The sequence below is a fragment of the Chenopodium quinoa genome, unplaced genomic scaffold, assembly GCF_001683475.1.
Source record: "Chenopodium quinoa cultivar QQ74 unplaced genomic scaffold, ASM168347v1, whole genome shotgun sequence".
NCBI lineage: Eukaryota > Viridiplantae > Streptophyta > Magnoliopsida > Caryophyllales > Amaranthaceae > Chenopodium > Chenopodium quinoa.
Genome location: NW_018742292.1, coordinates 2,412,614 through 2,428,147, shown reverse-complemented (window position 1 = coordinate 2,428,147; position 15,534 = coordinate 2,412,614).

Genomic DNA, 15,534 nt, shown 5'->3' with positions numbered 1-15,534 from the left:
AGTGTTTTAAGTTTTAATAATCATATATGTTTATCTATTATATGTACATACCAATGACTCAATGAGGCAATGATAGTATGATACCAATCGTACATTCGTACCATATATTATTATTTGTTACATATACAAATACACATATAATGATATACATATACATAAACAATGTCGTATTGAATCAATTTCAATTTCCAAACATTTGCATTTCTTATAATTTATAAGTTACACGAGGTTAAATGGATTAGTTTGTTACTTTATTTAGATTACTAACTCAAACAGCTTGATAGGCTAAATGGACGAAAGTCACTAAAGTGGTGATGAAATCATTATGCAGTACTAATGTACAAATATACAACGGTTAGATTGAATGCCCATGAAAAACAACGGTTAGATTTCATTAAAAACTAAACCTGCCAAACTAAACCCTAATCTACTCATACTCTTTAGTCTCTATTATTTATTATTTATTAATTATTATTACTTTATTAGTTATTACTTATTATTTTATGACATATACAGTCACAAACTCACAAATGTATACATATAGAGATGTCAGATATTGATATACATGAACTATGTCGTATTGAATCAATTTCAATTTCGAAACATTTGCATTTCTTACAATTTATAAGTAATAACTTACATACTACATTATATAGTTCGTTGGATTAGTTTGTTGATGTATTACCTACCAAACTAAACCCTAATCTACTCATACTCTCTAGTCTCTATTATTTATTAATTATTTAATATTATTACTTTATTAGTTATTACTTATTAGTTTATGACATATACATTCACAGACTCACAGATATATACATATAGAGATGTCAGATATTGATATACGTTAACTATGTCTTATTGAATCAATTTCAATTTTTAAACATTTGCGTTTCTTACAATTTATAAGTAATACTACGTAACTTACATACTACATTATATAGATAGTTTATTGGATTAGTTTGTTGCTCTATTAATATTATCAACTCAAACAGCCCAAAAGGCTAAATGGACGAAAGTCACGAAAGTGACGAAACCATTATATAGTACAATTGTAAAAGTGACAATGAAGTAAGAATCGTTTAAAGCTCAATTACGGTAAACTATAAATTGCAATTTTCTAGAATAATAATAATAATAATAATAATAATAATAATAATAATAATAATAATAATAATAATAATAATAATAATAATAATAATATGATGCGGCTAATCGGAAGCGGGTGAAGTATGAGGCTAGTTGTCGGCTGATTGGATACGATTTCATTCCCTTCTCCTTTTCTTCACTTGGGGAATTAGAGAAGGAGGCAGTTGCGTTGCTGAAGCGGGTTCAGAGGTTCTCGACGACGCAAGACATTGGGGCTCGTGTTGCAGCTTATATCTTCACTAGGGTAGGCTTTGCTATAGCTAGAGGAGTGGGGGCCCATATTGTATCTCGGCTTCACACTAATTTATTGTAGGTTGTATGACTTTGTCTGTTTTTGAGATAATAATAATAATAATAATAATAATAATAATAATAATAATAATAATAATAATAATAATAATAATAATAATAATAATAATAATAATAATAATAATAATAATAATAATAATAATAATTTATTGCTAGTGCTCCTCTTACTCCACTTGTCAAGCCTGGTGGTGGTATTCGTCCTATAGCTGTTGGTACTGTTTGGCGGCGGCTAGTTTCGAAGGTCGGTGCTTTTATGGTTGGTCAGTCTTTAGGAAGCTACTTTGATGGTCTCCAATTTGGTGTTGGAGTTTCTTCGGGAGGTGAGGCGATTCTTCATGCTGTGAATCGGTTGATTGAGGATCCTGGTTCCGATGTTGGTCTTTCTATGTTATTGGTGGATTTTCAAAATGCCTTCAATCTAGTTGATCGTGCGGCAATGTTGCGCGAAGTTCGTCTTCGTTGTCCGGGCCTTTTGCGATGGGTTAAATTCTGCTACTCTAATCCAGCTAGATTGTATTATGGGGACCACACCTTATGGTCGTCTCAGGGAGTGCAGCAGGATGATCCCCTTGGTCCCCTGCTTTTTGCTTTGGTTTTACAGCCTCTAGTGTGTAAAATCAGAGACACTTTTCATGTATGTCTTCAGGCTTGGTATTTGGATGATGGTACCGTTATTGGTGACACATTGGTTGTGGGGAAGGTTCTGCAGTTAATTATGGAGGAAGGGCCTCGTTTTGGGTTACATTTTAGCGTGGAGAAAACTGAAGTATTTTGGCCTTCAGAAGACCCTCGAAGCAGGCTTGTGGGTGTCTTTCCACCTAATATTGCTCGACCCTTGCGTGGTGTTAAGTTGCTTGGTGGTCCCGCTAGTTCCAATTCTGGTTTTGGAGGTGCGAGCTGTTGTTGCTTAGGGCTTGTACCGGAGTTTCTAAGCTCTACTTTGCATTGCGTACTTGTCCTCCTAGTACTTTTGAGACTGCTCAGCGTACATTCGATGGGGCTCTTAGATTTTCCTTGGAGCGTATTGTTACTGCTTCAGGGCCTGGGTTTGGCGATTGGCAGTGGCGGATTGCCACCTTGCGTTTTGCGTATGGCAAGCTGAGTGTTTATTCTGCAGGTGATGTTCGTCATTATGCTTTTCTTGCTTCCCGGTTGCAATCTGCTGGGTTGCAGACAAGGCTTCTACGGCATGCTGGCGTTGTTGGCCTTGGTCGAGCCTTTAAGGATGCGTTGAGCTTGTTTAATAGAACGGTCGAGTCTGACATTATGTGTAATCCTAGTGAGGTCGCTGCCCCTAAACTCATGAAGAAATTGGCAGATATATACTTCACAAAGGTTACCGCTTCTGAAGAATCCACCTATTCTTTGTCTCCTCGGCAATCGGCTTTGTGGAAATCGCAGCAGGTAGATCACTCCTCCTCTTGGCTTCTGGCGGTCCCTATTTCCGGGTTGGGTCAGACGATGAGCGCAAAGACCTACCGATGTGTGTTGTGCTACCAGATGGGTGTTCCATTGTTCTCTATCTTGGCGCCGTGCTCTACTTGTTCTCGGGTTTTTACTCGGGATATTTTCGGTGATCACGCGGTATCGTGTGCTGGTATTGTGGGTATTAAACATCGGCATAATGTTGTCCGGGATATCCTTGTTGATATTTGCTACAGATCTGGGATTTCGGCAAAGAAGGAGGTTGACATAGGGTTGTCTGGAGGAAATGATGGGGCCTTGAGACCTGCTGATGTGCTACTTTATTCCTGGGATCGTGGTCGTGATGTATGTGTGGACTTAACAGGGTCTTCTCCTTTGACACAGACAGGGCTATCTGACTTTGTTCCTGGACGGGTTGTAGCTGATGTCGAAAGAGGGTGAAATATGAACCCAGATGTCGGCTGATTGGATATGGTTTCATTCCCTTCTCCTTTTCTTTGCTTGGGGAATTAGTGAATGAGGCTGTTGCGTTGTTGAAGCGGGTTCAGAGGTTCTCGGCGACGCAAGACATTGGGGCTCGTGCTGCAACTCATATCTTCACTAGGGTAGGCTTTGCAATAGCTAGAGGAGTGGGGGCCCAGATCGTATCTCGGCTTCCCACTAATTTATTGTAGGTTGTATGACTTTGTCTGTTTATAATAATAATAATAATAATAGTAGTAGTAGTAGTAGTAGTAGTAGTAGTAGTAGTAGTAGTAGTAGTAGTAGTAGTAGAAATAATAATAATAATAATAATAATAATAATAATAATAATAATAATATATTTATAAAAAATAAAAAATAAACGTTCAAAATGACCTCGAAAAAAACAAAAAAAACTGGATCGTTAGATCTGGATGAACATTCTGGATGCTTTGTTACTACCACAAAAAAAAAAAAAAAAAAAAAATGAACGGTGAAATGCTGAGATTGAAATTTGGACGGTTAGATCTAAGGAAACAAATAAAACCTAAACTTAGAAAAAACAAAGTAACCCTAAATTAGTAAATTCACTCCAACGACTTTCTCTCTCCCACTACCTCTGAATCTTTCTCTCTCCCTCTTCATCTGAATCTCTCTTTCCTGCTGCCTCTGAATCTCTCTCTCCCTCTGCCTTTGAATCTCTCGTTGTCTGAACGGTGAACGCCTGAATGGCGAACGGCGAACGCCTAAACAACGACCCTTCAATCTCTTTTTTTTATTTTGTAAGTTTTGTTTTTTCATTTCTTGATTTAAGGTTTTTTTTTTCATTTTATTTTCATTATGCGAACTGTAAAAATTCATTTTGTGAACTGTCATTCTTTTGCAATTTATAATTTCTGCTTTTTTTGGAAGTTCTAATTTTTATATTCTTCTTATTTTTTTCTTTTTTTTTCTTTTTTTTTTGTAGATTTGTCATATTTATTCTGCACTCACGGTTATTTAAGGTATTTTTTTTATTCTAAGTTTCGATTTTTATTCTAAGTTCTGTTTTTTATTAAGTTTCTGGTTTATTTTGGTTTTTTTTTTGCTAATGTGTTGTAGGATTTTTATCAGAATTTTATTTTGTTAGAAACTTAATTCTGAGTCTGTTTGTTTTAAAAAAATTTGATTCTCTTTTTTTTGCAATTTATTTTAAGTTTGTGATGTTAGATCTGTCATCTGTATTTAACTTCTGGTTTTTTTTTTTCTTTTGTTAAATGCTTCTGCAGTCACGGGTCATGAGTATGATGATTTTGACCTTTAGAGGAGTGAGGGTGAGAGGCCATCTAATTTGGAGAGTGTGAGCTCTAAAGCTCTCTCTGGCCCGGTTGATGATGCTCATAATACCAGCATTATCACTATTGTTGTTAATAAAAGTCAAAGAACCTCAAGTATATGGAAGCATTACACATTTTTTTTTTGACGATAGGTAATGAAAAGGTAGAATATGCTCGTTGTAATTTGCGTGGCAAAGAATACAAAGCACCTGGTAGATCAAGTACTTCAACTTGTAGAACTCATACTAATGCATGCTTGCTAAACCATGGTCTTCAGCAAGGTGAAAAATCAGCATTTGATCAAAAAACTTATTTACAAAAGTTTGCTAAAGCTATAATCTGCCATGCATATCCTTTAAATATTGTAGAGCATGAATATCTTAGGGAACTTCATGCATATTTGAATCCTAAGGTGAAGCATGTTTGTAGAAAAACTATGTTAAAGTATTGTATTGCTGAGTATGATAAATATAAATCCTTGTTGCATGAGTCTTTGGCTAATGTTTTTGGTAGAGTTAGCTTTACATGTGACTTGTGGACTGCATGTAATACTAACCGAGGCTATCTCACCTTGACTGCTCATTATGTTGATGACAGTTGGTCTCTTAGGTCTAAAATTTTAAATTTTAGATATTGTGGGCCTCCCCATACTAGTGTTGAGGCTGGAAAGTTTGTGTTTAAACTGATCAAAGAGTGGAACCTTCAAGGTAAGGCTTTTTCAATGACCGTTGATAATGCTCGTTCTATGAATGTTATGGTTGAATGTTTGAAAAATTAATGCAATGCTCTCCTCTTCCTTGTAATGGTAAATTCTTTCATGTTCGATGTTCAGCTCATGTTTTAAATCTTATTGTTCAAAGAGGTTTAAAAGAAGTTCATGAAAGTGTTGAAAAATTGCGTGAAGTTGTTAAATATATTGATGCTTCTGATTCTAGATTAACTCAATTTGAGCATGCTTTGTCTGAGTTACAGTGTGCTTTTAATGGTAAGTTATGTCTCGATGTTGTGACTCGTTGGATGCCACTTATACAATGTTTCGAAAATCCTTAGAAGCTTAGGATGCCTTGATTCTATATACTAGTAGGTTTTTGGGTATTTCTTATAGACTTGATGCTGATGAATGGGATACCATTCAAAAAATTCGTGATTTCCTTCGACCATTTTATGATATTACTGTGTTTTTTTCTGGTACTGAATATCCCACTGCTAATTTGTATTTTGTTAGTGTTTTAAAATTTGAGTACGCTATTAATCAAGCCCATAAAGACCCTAAACTTGCAACCATGGCAGCAGTTATGCTTGAGAAGTTTGAGGGTTATTGGGAGGATTATTGTTTGATTCTTTCAACTGCTATTGCTCTTGATCCTCGTTATAAGCTGTATCGAGTGAGAAAAATGTTGAACTCATTGTATGATGGTGAGTGATAAGTGTTCTATTTTTCCACTTATTGTGGTATTTTTGACACGATTTTGTAGTTATTTTTCCTTCTTTTATCCCTTTTTTGTCTCCTTTTGTGCATGATTATAGCTTTTAGCTTCCCCGATCTTTTTTGTGTGTGTGTTCGTGTTTGTAGATGCAATGATAAATTGGTTATATAGCATAAGCATGAAGAACTATATTGGAAGCAAAGCACAAGAGGAGAGGGCGTGCAGCCCCTGAGGAGAGGGCGCTCCTACCCCAAGCGCCACAATCTGCCTCCCTCTTTCCCAGCCATGAGCGGGCGTGCACCAGTCAAGGAGCGGGCGCTCCTAATCGAGCTCCAACATTCTGCCTTCTCTGATGCAGCGAGGAGCGGGCGCGCACCTAAGGAGGAGCGGGCGCTCCTCCCTGAGTTCCAGCAACCTGCCTTCTTGTTGCAGCTAGGAGCGGGCGCTCCTATTTGTAGGAGCGGGCGCTCCTACATGCAAACCCGGTTTTCTCTACGGAATTCTTTATGCGGCTTTGGGGGAGTATAAAAGGACCGTGAGTCTTTAATTTTGGGGAGCTTCTTCTTCCTTTTAGTCTTCTTAGGTACTTAGTTAGTTCTCAAAAACTCTCATTAATTAGCTTAGTTTCTTTCAATTTCAATCATTGAAGTAGTTAATTGAAGTTTGTACTCTCAATTTCAACACTTTCTCAACCTTGAAGCTTCATTAGTAAATTTCTTCCTCTATCTCTTGCTCCTTATTTTCAGTTTTTAATTGCTTTGAATTGTTAATTTCCTTCTGAATCTTGTTAAATTGTTGTTGCATGTTTGTTCTTACTAATTTTCTCAACTTGTTGGATTTATAATGAACTTAGATATTGTTGTTAAGTTGTTCTTCACCATGGATTGTGAGTAGTCTATTTTCTAAGGGTTGGGTAAAACCCTCAATGTAGTCAGTAATTACTTGTTGCATGTAATAGTTTGGTAATTATTGGGTGTTAATTAGTTGAGCTTAAGTGATTTAATTGCTTAGTTCTTGTATATGGCCATTGCTAGAACTATTTATCCAAGCTTTCTCAACGAAGGATCGAGAGATGAACTTGAGTTAGCTCCCTTATGCTTGATTGACCCGAAATGCCATGAGAATAGGAATTTCCGGTCAAGGGAATGTTTATGTCATCATGATTATGCTTTAACACTTGTTTTATGCTTTGTAACTACGAGAGTAGGTTGTATTCATGACTCAAGTAATCCCTCTAGCTTGAGAGAGTAGTTGGGTGCCTTAGATGACTTCCTCTAATTTATCCCATTAATTTCCCTTGATTGTTGCATGTTAATTGTGAATTGTGATGAAGTTGAGTGGTATAACCCGAGCCCTAGATTCCTCTAAATATTGTTAATCTCCTCTTAGTTTTAGTTGAATTGAATTAGTAGAAGTTACTCAAAACCAACCCAATTTCGACTTCATTTAGCTTATTTAAACGGTAGTACTCGGTGGTTGATTCAACGCCTCTCTTGGGTTCGATCCTTTCTTACCCTTACTATTGTTAGTGAGACCAAGATAGGAATTATATATTTTGGTAGGCTCGACGACGGCCTATAAAATTTTGGCGCCGTTGCCGGGGACTTCGGTTGACATTGTCTAATTATTGATTAGATGAGTCTAAGTCTTTGTACATTTTTTTTCCCTTTTCTTCTTCTTTTTAATATTTTATTTTAGGGTTTCTTCCATTGAAATAAATGGCAATTTTTTCCCCAATACGAGAATGAAACATTTTGGAGATATTACCATAGGGTTAATGATTATGTTGGTTATAATTATGGTCATAGACTTTTAAAGGTGGATATTTGTGGAGTAATTTTTGAAGGTTTAAATGATGAAATGCGAGTTGTTGTTAAATCTATGTCCGAAGGTCAATTTATGTCTAAAACCATTAATGAGAATTGGAGTATGTTTGAATGACTAGCTAAAGATACTTATGATTGGGAGATGGCTAGTCATGAGATGTATGACCATTTTAATGGTGCGTACTCATTTGAAGAATGTGATGATAATGTTTTGGATTCTAATGTTTCGAGTTTTGGTGATGCAAATTGTCAAAATTCCCCAACTTTTTTCTTGGATTCCAATTTTATGTCATGTACTATTGACACCTCTTCTCAATGTGATTTTCGAAATTTCTCCCATCCTCAAGAACCCAAGTCTTCTTTAGAGCTCGCTCTAGAATGTTTTTTGGAGGGTTGTGAAGAGATTTCTAAGAATCTAATGGACATAAAGAGCAATTGTACATCCATGAATCATCTTAGTGAAGCTTCTAGGGTTCAAATGAATGAAAATGAAAATTTTGAGAAGCCTCTTCTTGAAAAACCTTTGGTTGATGACCCTATTTTTCCAAATATCATCAATTTGTATAATGAGCCTTATGTACCATTAATTATGAATAATGACAAAGTTGATGATTGTTTGTTGAATTCCACTAATGATATAAGTCTACTAAAGTCCAAATATAATGTTGATGGTATTCTTCAATTTGATTATATTGATGATTATTCAAGAGGTGTTGAGGATAATTATCAATTTGGAAAGAGTAGCCTAGATATTCATGATGAATTTTGGGAAAGTAAGGAAAAAAGGTATGAAGTGGAGGAAAGTCCCTATTTTGAGGACCACAGAGTTGAGAGTGAGGTGATTGTTGAGACTTTACCAATTGACCATTCTTTTTTTGAGCCTCATGTCCCTTTCTCAAAAACTCTTGATATTATTGTCTCATTTCCAAGCCTTTACCCCCCTTCTCTTCCCAAGTTAATTCACATGAGCCTCTTTGTACTTCATTCTATGATTTGCATGATCAATTTCAAACCAACGATACTCAATTGGGTGAATTTGATGTAAATATGGTTTTTGATTTACCAAATGAATCTCCAATAAAGTGTTTTGTTGATAGTTATACTTTTATTTTTCCTTCTTCTTTTCAATCTAGGACCTTTTTTAGATCTTTTCATTTTTATTTTAGGAAACTTTGTAGATTAATGTATATCCTTTTCTTCTTCTCTTTAAACTTTCTTCTTATTTTTATGGTTGCAATTTGTGAAATGTGCTCAAGCGCATATGATAAGCTCCTTAGGAGTTTGTCAAATTACTTACTAGCTAAGGTCTAGACAAAGACCGAAAAGAAAGGCAAATTTTCTTTTCCTTTTTTTTATTTGTTTATTTTTGAATAACAATGTGCATGAATTTTAATTGTATGATGATTTGAACTAACGAGCTTTATGAAATGATTCTCAATTAGGTACTCTTTATCACTCCATTCCAAATTACATCATATAGTCTCAAATTCACAAGAATTTTGGAGTTTTTGCTACATTGGAAAGACACAACATACTCTACAAAGTTTTAAAGAATTTATGAAGAATTTTGCATCAAATTGAGTAATATCTCTTCCTCTCTTCATCCCTTCTCAAGCTATTGATTTTATAATTATTTTTTCCATTCATTGGTTGCTTGTTAAAGAGTTTGGTTTGGGGCTAGATTTTATTGTTGTGGTTTTCGTTGTAGTTATGGATGTAGGATTAGATGTACTTGTTGAGATTGATTGTGCTCCCTTCCCTCCCTCCCCCTTGATTATCTCTTCAAAGCATTGAGGACAACACTTCGTCTAAGCTTGGGAGGAGGGGGGGTAGCTTCACACTTTGATGAAGGGGGGTTGATTGTTAGTTTGATGCTTGAATTCGTTCATAGTTGTACATTTGAATATTCATGCTCTTATTTCTTTTTCTTTAATATAATTTAAAAAAAATAAAAATTGCTTAAGGATGAGACTCAAATGACGATACTTATATGTTTTGCTTGCTTGACTCTTGAGTGATGAGTAAAAGTTCTTTAAGAAGGGTGTGTGTAAGAGTTGGGGTCATTTAGAGATCTATTAATCTTGATTGCATTAGAGTATATGAAATGAAAGCCAATGAATGCTCAATTGCACGCCTAGTATAGGAATTGTCTAATTTGCTCAAGTAGGATATGTTTGAATTAATTTGCGGTCCCTTGTGCCCTTGATGTGCCCCATTTCCTCCCCGAAATAAAACTCTATTAGGGAATTGGTTCTACTTGTATCATGTGTAATAAGTGGTGTAATAAGACGCACGTTCTCAATAAAGAAAGAGCCTCTCACAGTTAAAAGAGGCGAGGGCATTGAAAATTGAAAAGAAAAAAAAAAACATAGAAAAAGGGGAGAATAAAAACTCCCACAATACTTCTCAAAAAAAAAAAAAAAAAAAAAAAAAAAACTCTTCTTTAGAGGTCAAATCGTGAATGCCTTCCACACCTTGATTGCATTGTTGTTTCTTATGAAATTCCCGAGTTAGAGTGTAGTTAAGGGGCATTGGGCGTGCATTTTGGGAGGTGGACTAGCATTTTGAGATTTTATAACCGAAAGAGGGCTTGTTACAACTTTGGAATATCTAGGTGTGCTCTAATGAACTAGTAAAAGGCCTAAGGAAGTATCCTAGTGCAACCTTGCTTAGTTCTCCTCTCTACCCCCAACTCATGTGTACATTTGTATGGTTGGTGATTCTTGAAAGTTGTTCACTTGTCTTGCTTGTGTCTCATATCCCGATGAGTTGACTTGGGCGAAAAATTGAAATTGTGTGATTTTTGACCATGTAATGTGGATTGCGTGAGTTGTGGGGCAAGCTCATTGGAAACCCTCACGAGATAAAAACTCGTCCTCTAGGGCGACTTAGAGGTTTAAATTGTTTCTCACTTGCGCTAAAAGTGATTGTGGTTGCTACCATGTGGATTAGTGTGTATATGAATTCTCCTTGTTGCCCCTCCTTGTTTAGATTCTAGCACGTTATTTCCCTTCTTTGGTTTGACATTATTGTTTTTCTCGAGGACGATCAAAAGCTTAGCTTGGGGGGATTTGATAATTTGTTATTTTGTATGATTTTAGAGTGATTTTAGAGTGATTTTGGGGGGATTTTTTTTTTTTTTTTTGAGAAGTATTGTGGGAGTTTTTATTCTCCCCTTTTTCTATGCTTTTTTTTTTCTTTTCAATTTTCAATGCCCTCGCCTCTTTTAACTGTGAGAGGCTCTTTCTTTATTGAGAACGTGCGTCTTATTACACCACTTATTACACATGATACAAGTAGAACCAATTCCCTAATAGAGTTTTATTTCGGGGAGGAAATGGGGCACATCAAGGGCACAAGGGACCGCAAATTAATTCAAACATATCCTACTTGAGCAAATTAGACAATTCCTATACTAGGCGTGCAATTGAGCATTCATCGACTTTCATTTCATATACACTAATGCAACCAGGATTAATAGACCTCTAAATGACCCCAACTCTTGCATACACCCTTCTACAAGAACTTTTACTCATCACTCAAGAGTCAAGCAAGCAAAACATATTAGCGTCGTCATTTGAGTTTCATCCTTGGAAATTTTTTTCATTTTTTTAAGAAAGAAAAGAAAAATTACAGCATTAGGCTAGCTAAACTAAGCATAAAAATAAAAATACTATACATCTAAATAAAAAGATAAGAGAGGTATTCACAAGATAAGAAATTTGGATTTAGGGTATTGGATTTCAAAGGGAGCAAATTTGGATTTAAAGGATTTGGATGTTAGGGAAGAAGGGAATGGGAATAAATAACATGCAAACTCAACATGGAAACACGAAACATTAGAACACAACATGAACCAATGACACATGAGAAAACACTCCCCCCCAAGCTATCATAAACATTGTCCCCAATGTTAAAGCGATGCAAGCACAAAGAGAAGGGGAGGAAGAAACTAACTCATTGGTTCGGGCCCCCTTGGGAGCTTGAGCCCCCCGGGTAGAGATGCCGGTACACATTTCGGAAATTTCCCAACTCCGATCTAAGACCCTCGAAACTTGTTCTCATTCCGTTGAAGGAAGTCCTCATGTCTTCATTTGACTTCCTCATGGTCTCAAATTCGGTAGTCATGCGGGCAAAATTCGCATTCATGTTGACGATTTGCTGCTCAAAAGCAAGGTAGGGGTTGTTTTCACCCACGCCTTGATCTTGGTACCCCTCTTGGTGCCCTTGTTGGAACTCGTGTTGTTGATGAAATTGTTGATGCTGAAATTGTTGATGTTGTTGTTGATGATGCTGCTGCTCTTGCCCTTGCTCTTCTCCCTCTTCACCAGGAGCCCAAGGAAAGTCCATTGCGAAAATCCAATTGCCTTGGTCATAGATGGCGGTGGCTTCCGGGTCAAGGAGGTAGGCATAGGGACGCCTACTCACCAACCACAAGTAAGGGTAGTTCCCCTCTACATCTGTGAGCCAATTCATGGCCCTCAATGACTGCATGTCCAACTGTGTCGGTCCTGGGACAATCTCTTCATCTGCAAAATCAAGGTTAAGAGCAACATCAATAATAGTAATCATGCCACCTATGGTAATGTTTCCGGATCCCGTGGCAACATCCTTAAGGTGGTCTACAAACCAAGACCCAACATCCAAGCTAGTGTTGCCCTCACTCAAGTGCTAAAGGAAGTAGAGCTCCCTTGTGGACACCACCCCCGAGCTATCCCCCCCTAGCAAACGTCGTGTTTGCTATAGTGCGCTGTGAGAGTCTGAATGTAGGGTGGATAATGGCAGTGGCCTTATCAGACCTAGGGTTGTACTCAAAAGCCCCCGAGATTCTTCTCCAAAAATCTCCCGTATTATAGCCACGGGGTTGCCTATCCTTAGGTCCGATGGTTCCAGTTGTGGGCCACCCAAAAGCTTGGTTAACTCTAGCTATAGTCATTTTGTGTTGGGTGTTCATGAGTTGGAAAGTTATGTAGCGGGGCGTCCTCGTAGTGTCTTGATTCACATAAAGGGTGGAGAGGAATTCAAGGGTTAGTCTCCTATGGGTTTGGGCATGTAATTGTAGCCAAGAACCTAGGTCGGTACCCTCAAACACCATCCTAACATCGTCACCTACCCCTAGGGCATTGGCTACCTCTTCATCGTAAAACTTAGTGGGCCTAATTCGCCTCCTACTATTCCTAAGAAAGTTGGCCGAAAAGGCCGGGTCATTGAAAACTATTCCCATTGTATCCACTTGTGGTGGAGCAATGGGGGGAGGAGGCGATGGGTTCCTAAGTCTAGCGGAGGAGGTGTTTCTTGGGCGGTTTCTTCTTGACATGGTTGGTTCTTATGCAAAACAATTAAACACGCCACAAAAATTATAGTCACCACACCAAACAATTCAAGGCTCAACCAACACCAACACAACACCACACAAATCACGTTGGGGCTCTAAGTACACCACCTAGGATCAAGTTTAATCAATCACAAAAACAACCAAGATGGTCTTCACTATTTCAATTCACAACAATTCAACACCAAGGGTTGAAAAACTCATGCATTCATGTCAACAATTCATCACAATCAACAACACAACTAGGCTAGCATGCTCTTCATTCACCAAATAAAATCCTCCAAATCCTACTCACTTACAAACACCCAATTTTCACAAAATTCATAAAACACTATCAATGTCAACAATGCCTAACATATATAAACAATTATTCCCTCACTACCAATTCAAACAACTTTTCAAGCAAAATTAAGCACAAAATATCAAGATTGTAAGTATGGAAGTAGTGAGTAGAAAGAACGATTATACCGGGTCTAACGTGGGTGTAAAACCCGCAAATGAACTTTTCTAACCTTCCTTGTGCTTGCTTGAGCCTCCTCCTTCAACCAATTTCTTTGACTTTCAACCCACAAGAAAACCCCTAATTTGATTTTTTTTGTTAGGGCTTGAAAATTTTGGGTGTTTTTTGGGTTTAAATATGGAGAATGGAGTAGTATTTTGCAAATTTGTTGAAAAGGAGTGAGATTTTTGATGAAAAATGTTGAATGTGGGTGAGAATTTGAGTGTTTGATGGAGTTTAAGAGGAGGAAGATGGAGTTTAGAGAGAGAGGGGAGAGAGAATCGTGAGACTTAGAGAGGTGAGGTGAAAATTTTATTTCTTGAATGCTGTCAAACCGTGCGAAATGGGCCTTATACTGGGGCTGCACGGACGTGCAGGGTCGGCATACGTGCAGCTCCAGTCAGAACTGGTGCTCGTTTCTGGCTTCGACTGCACGGACGTGCTGAATTACGCACGGACGTGCCACTTAAACAGCACGGACGTGCATATGATGACACGGACGTGCAGGGTCAGCCAGAATTGCTGATGGTTCTGACTTCTGATACACAGACGTGCAAACTAATGCACGGGCGTGTCACTTAAGCTGCACGGACAGGTCACTTTGATCACTTGCCACGTGATCCACCCCCACGAGCTATGGCCAACGATGACGAGGATGCACCTATACCCCGTCGTATGAGTACATCCTCCATTCCCCGATCTAGGATAGATAGTTCCTCCTCCTCCTCTTCCCTATTTGATGTCGAAAACGCTTTCAACCAATTAAATTTAACCAACCAAAGAATTTTAGAACATAATGAATATCAAAGTTTTGTAGCGGAAAGAAACTATCAACATCAAGTTGAGAGGGGATACTTTCTCCCTTACCTCAACTATCCCAACCGTCCCGTTCAACAAGGGCCGGTTCCGGGTTGGTCCAATGGCCAACCCACCTACCCTTATTGGCAAGGCTCGCGTAGTTCGAATGGGGAGCTTCGCTCCTATCCCCCTTATGAATATACACAACCCAGGGGTAGTGATTATAGGGGTGACCCTAGTTATTACTACGTCCCTGAGGTTGGTAGAGATTTCGGCCACTACCGTACTTGTACCAAATACGATCTACCTCCTTATGTAGATGCCCCAGCTTCCCCTAGTGATGTAGATATTAACTACAACTTTCATTATTCACCGGAGCGCCGACATGACTAGTTGATCTAGACATTTTACTTACCGTGTCATCGCCCCTTTAGACCCTTGGGACACCGAGGACGGTGCCAATCCCAAGCTTGGGGGAGGTTTTGTCATTGCCTATTTTCTTTCATGAAACGGTAATTAAATGTCTAGCTTGGGGGAGCATTTAGGCCTTGTATAGAGTTGGGATTCGGTGTTGTTAGTTTTGTGCTTAATTTGATTATTCTCCGCTTATCTTGGTTGGTTAATTAATGGTTGAATGTTTGCATTTTAATGAACTTGGCTTGGTTTATGTGCTTCCCATTGATGATGATGTTTGTTGATGAGCCTCCTCTCTTTCCCAAACCCCAAAAATCCAAAGCCCTTCATCCAAATTCTTTAGTTAGTTCCTCTTCTCCCCTCCTATTTATAAAAAAAATTTGTGTTTTTTTTTAGAATAGGCTTTGTATATATTGTTTTTGCTTGTAGTCGTTTGGCTAAGTGATTTGATTAGTATCTTTGATGGTAAAATGAATGCAAGTGTGCATGTGATATAATTGTCTTAGTTTTGCAAGTGATATTTTATCAATGAATTGTAGAATGATTGTTAGACTCTTATATGTATGATCCACTCATGATA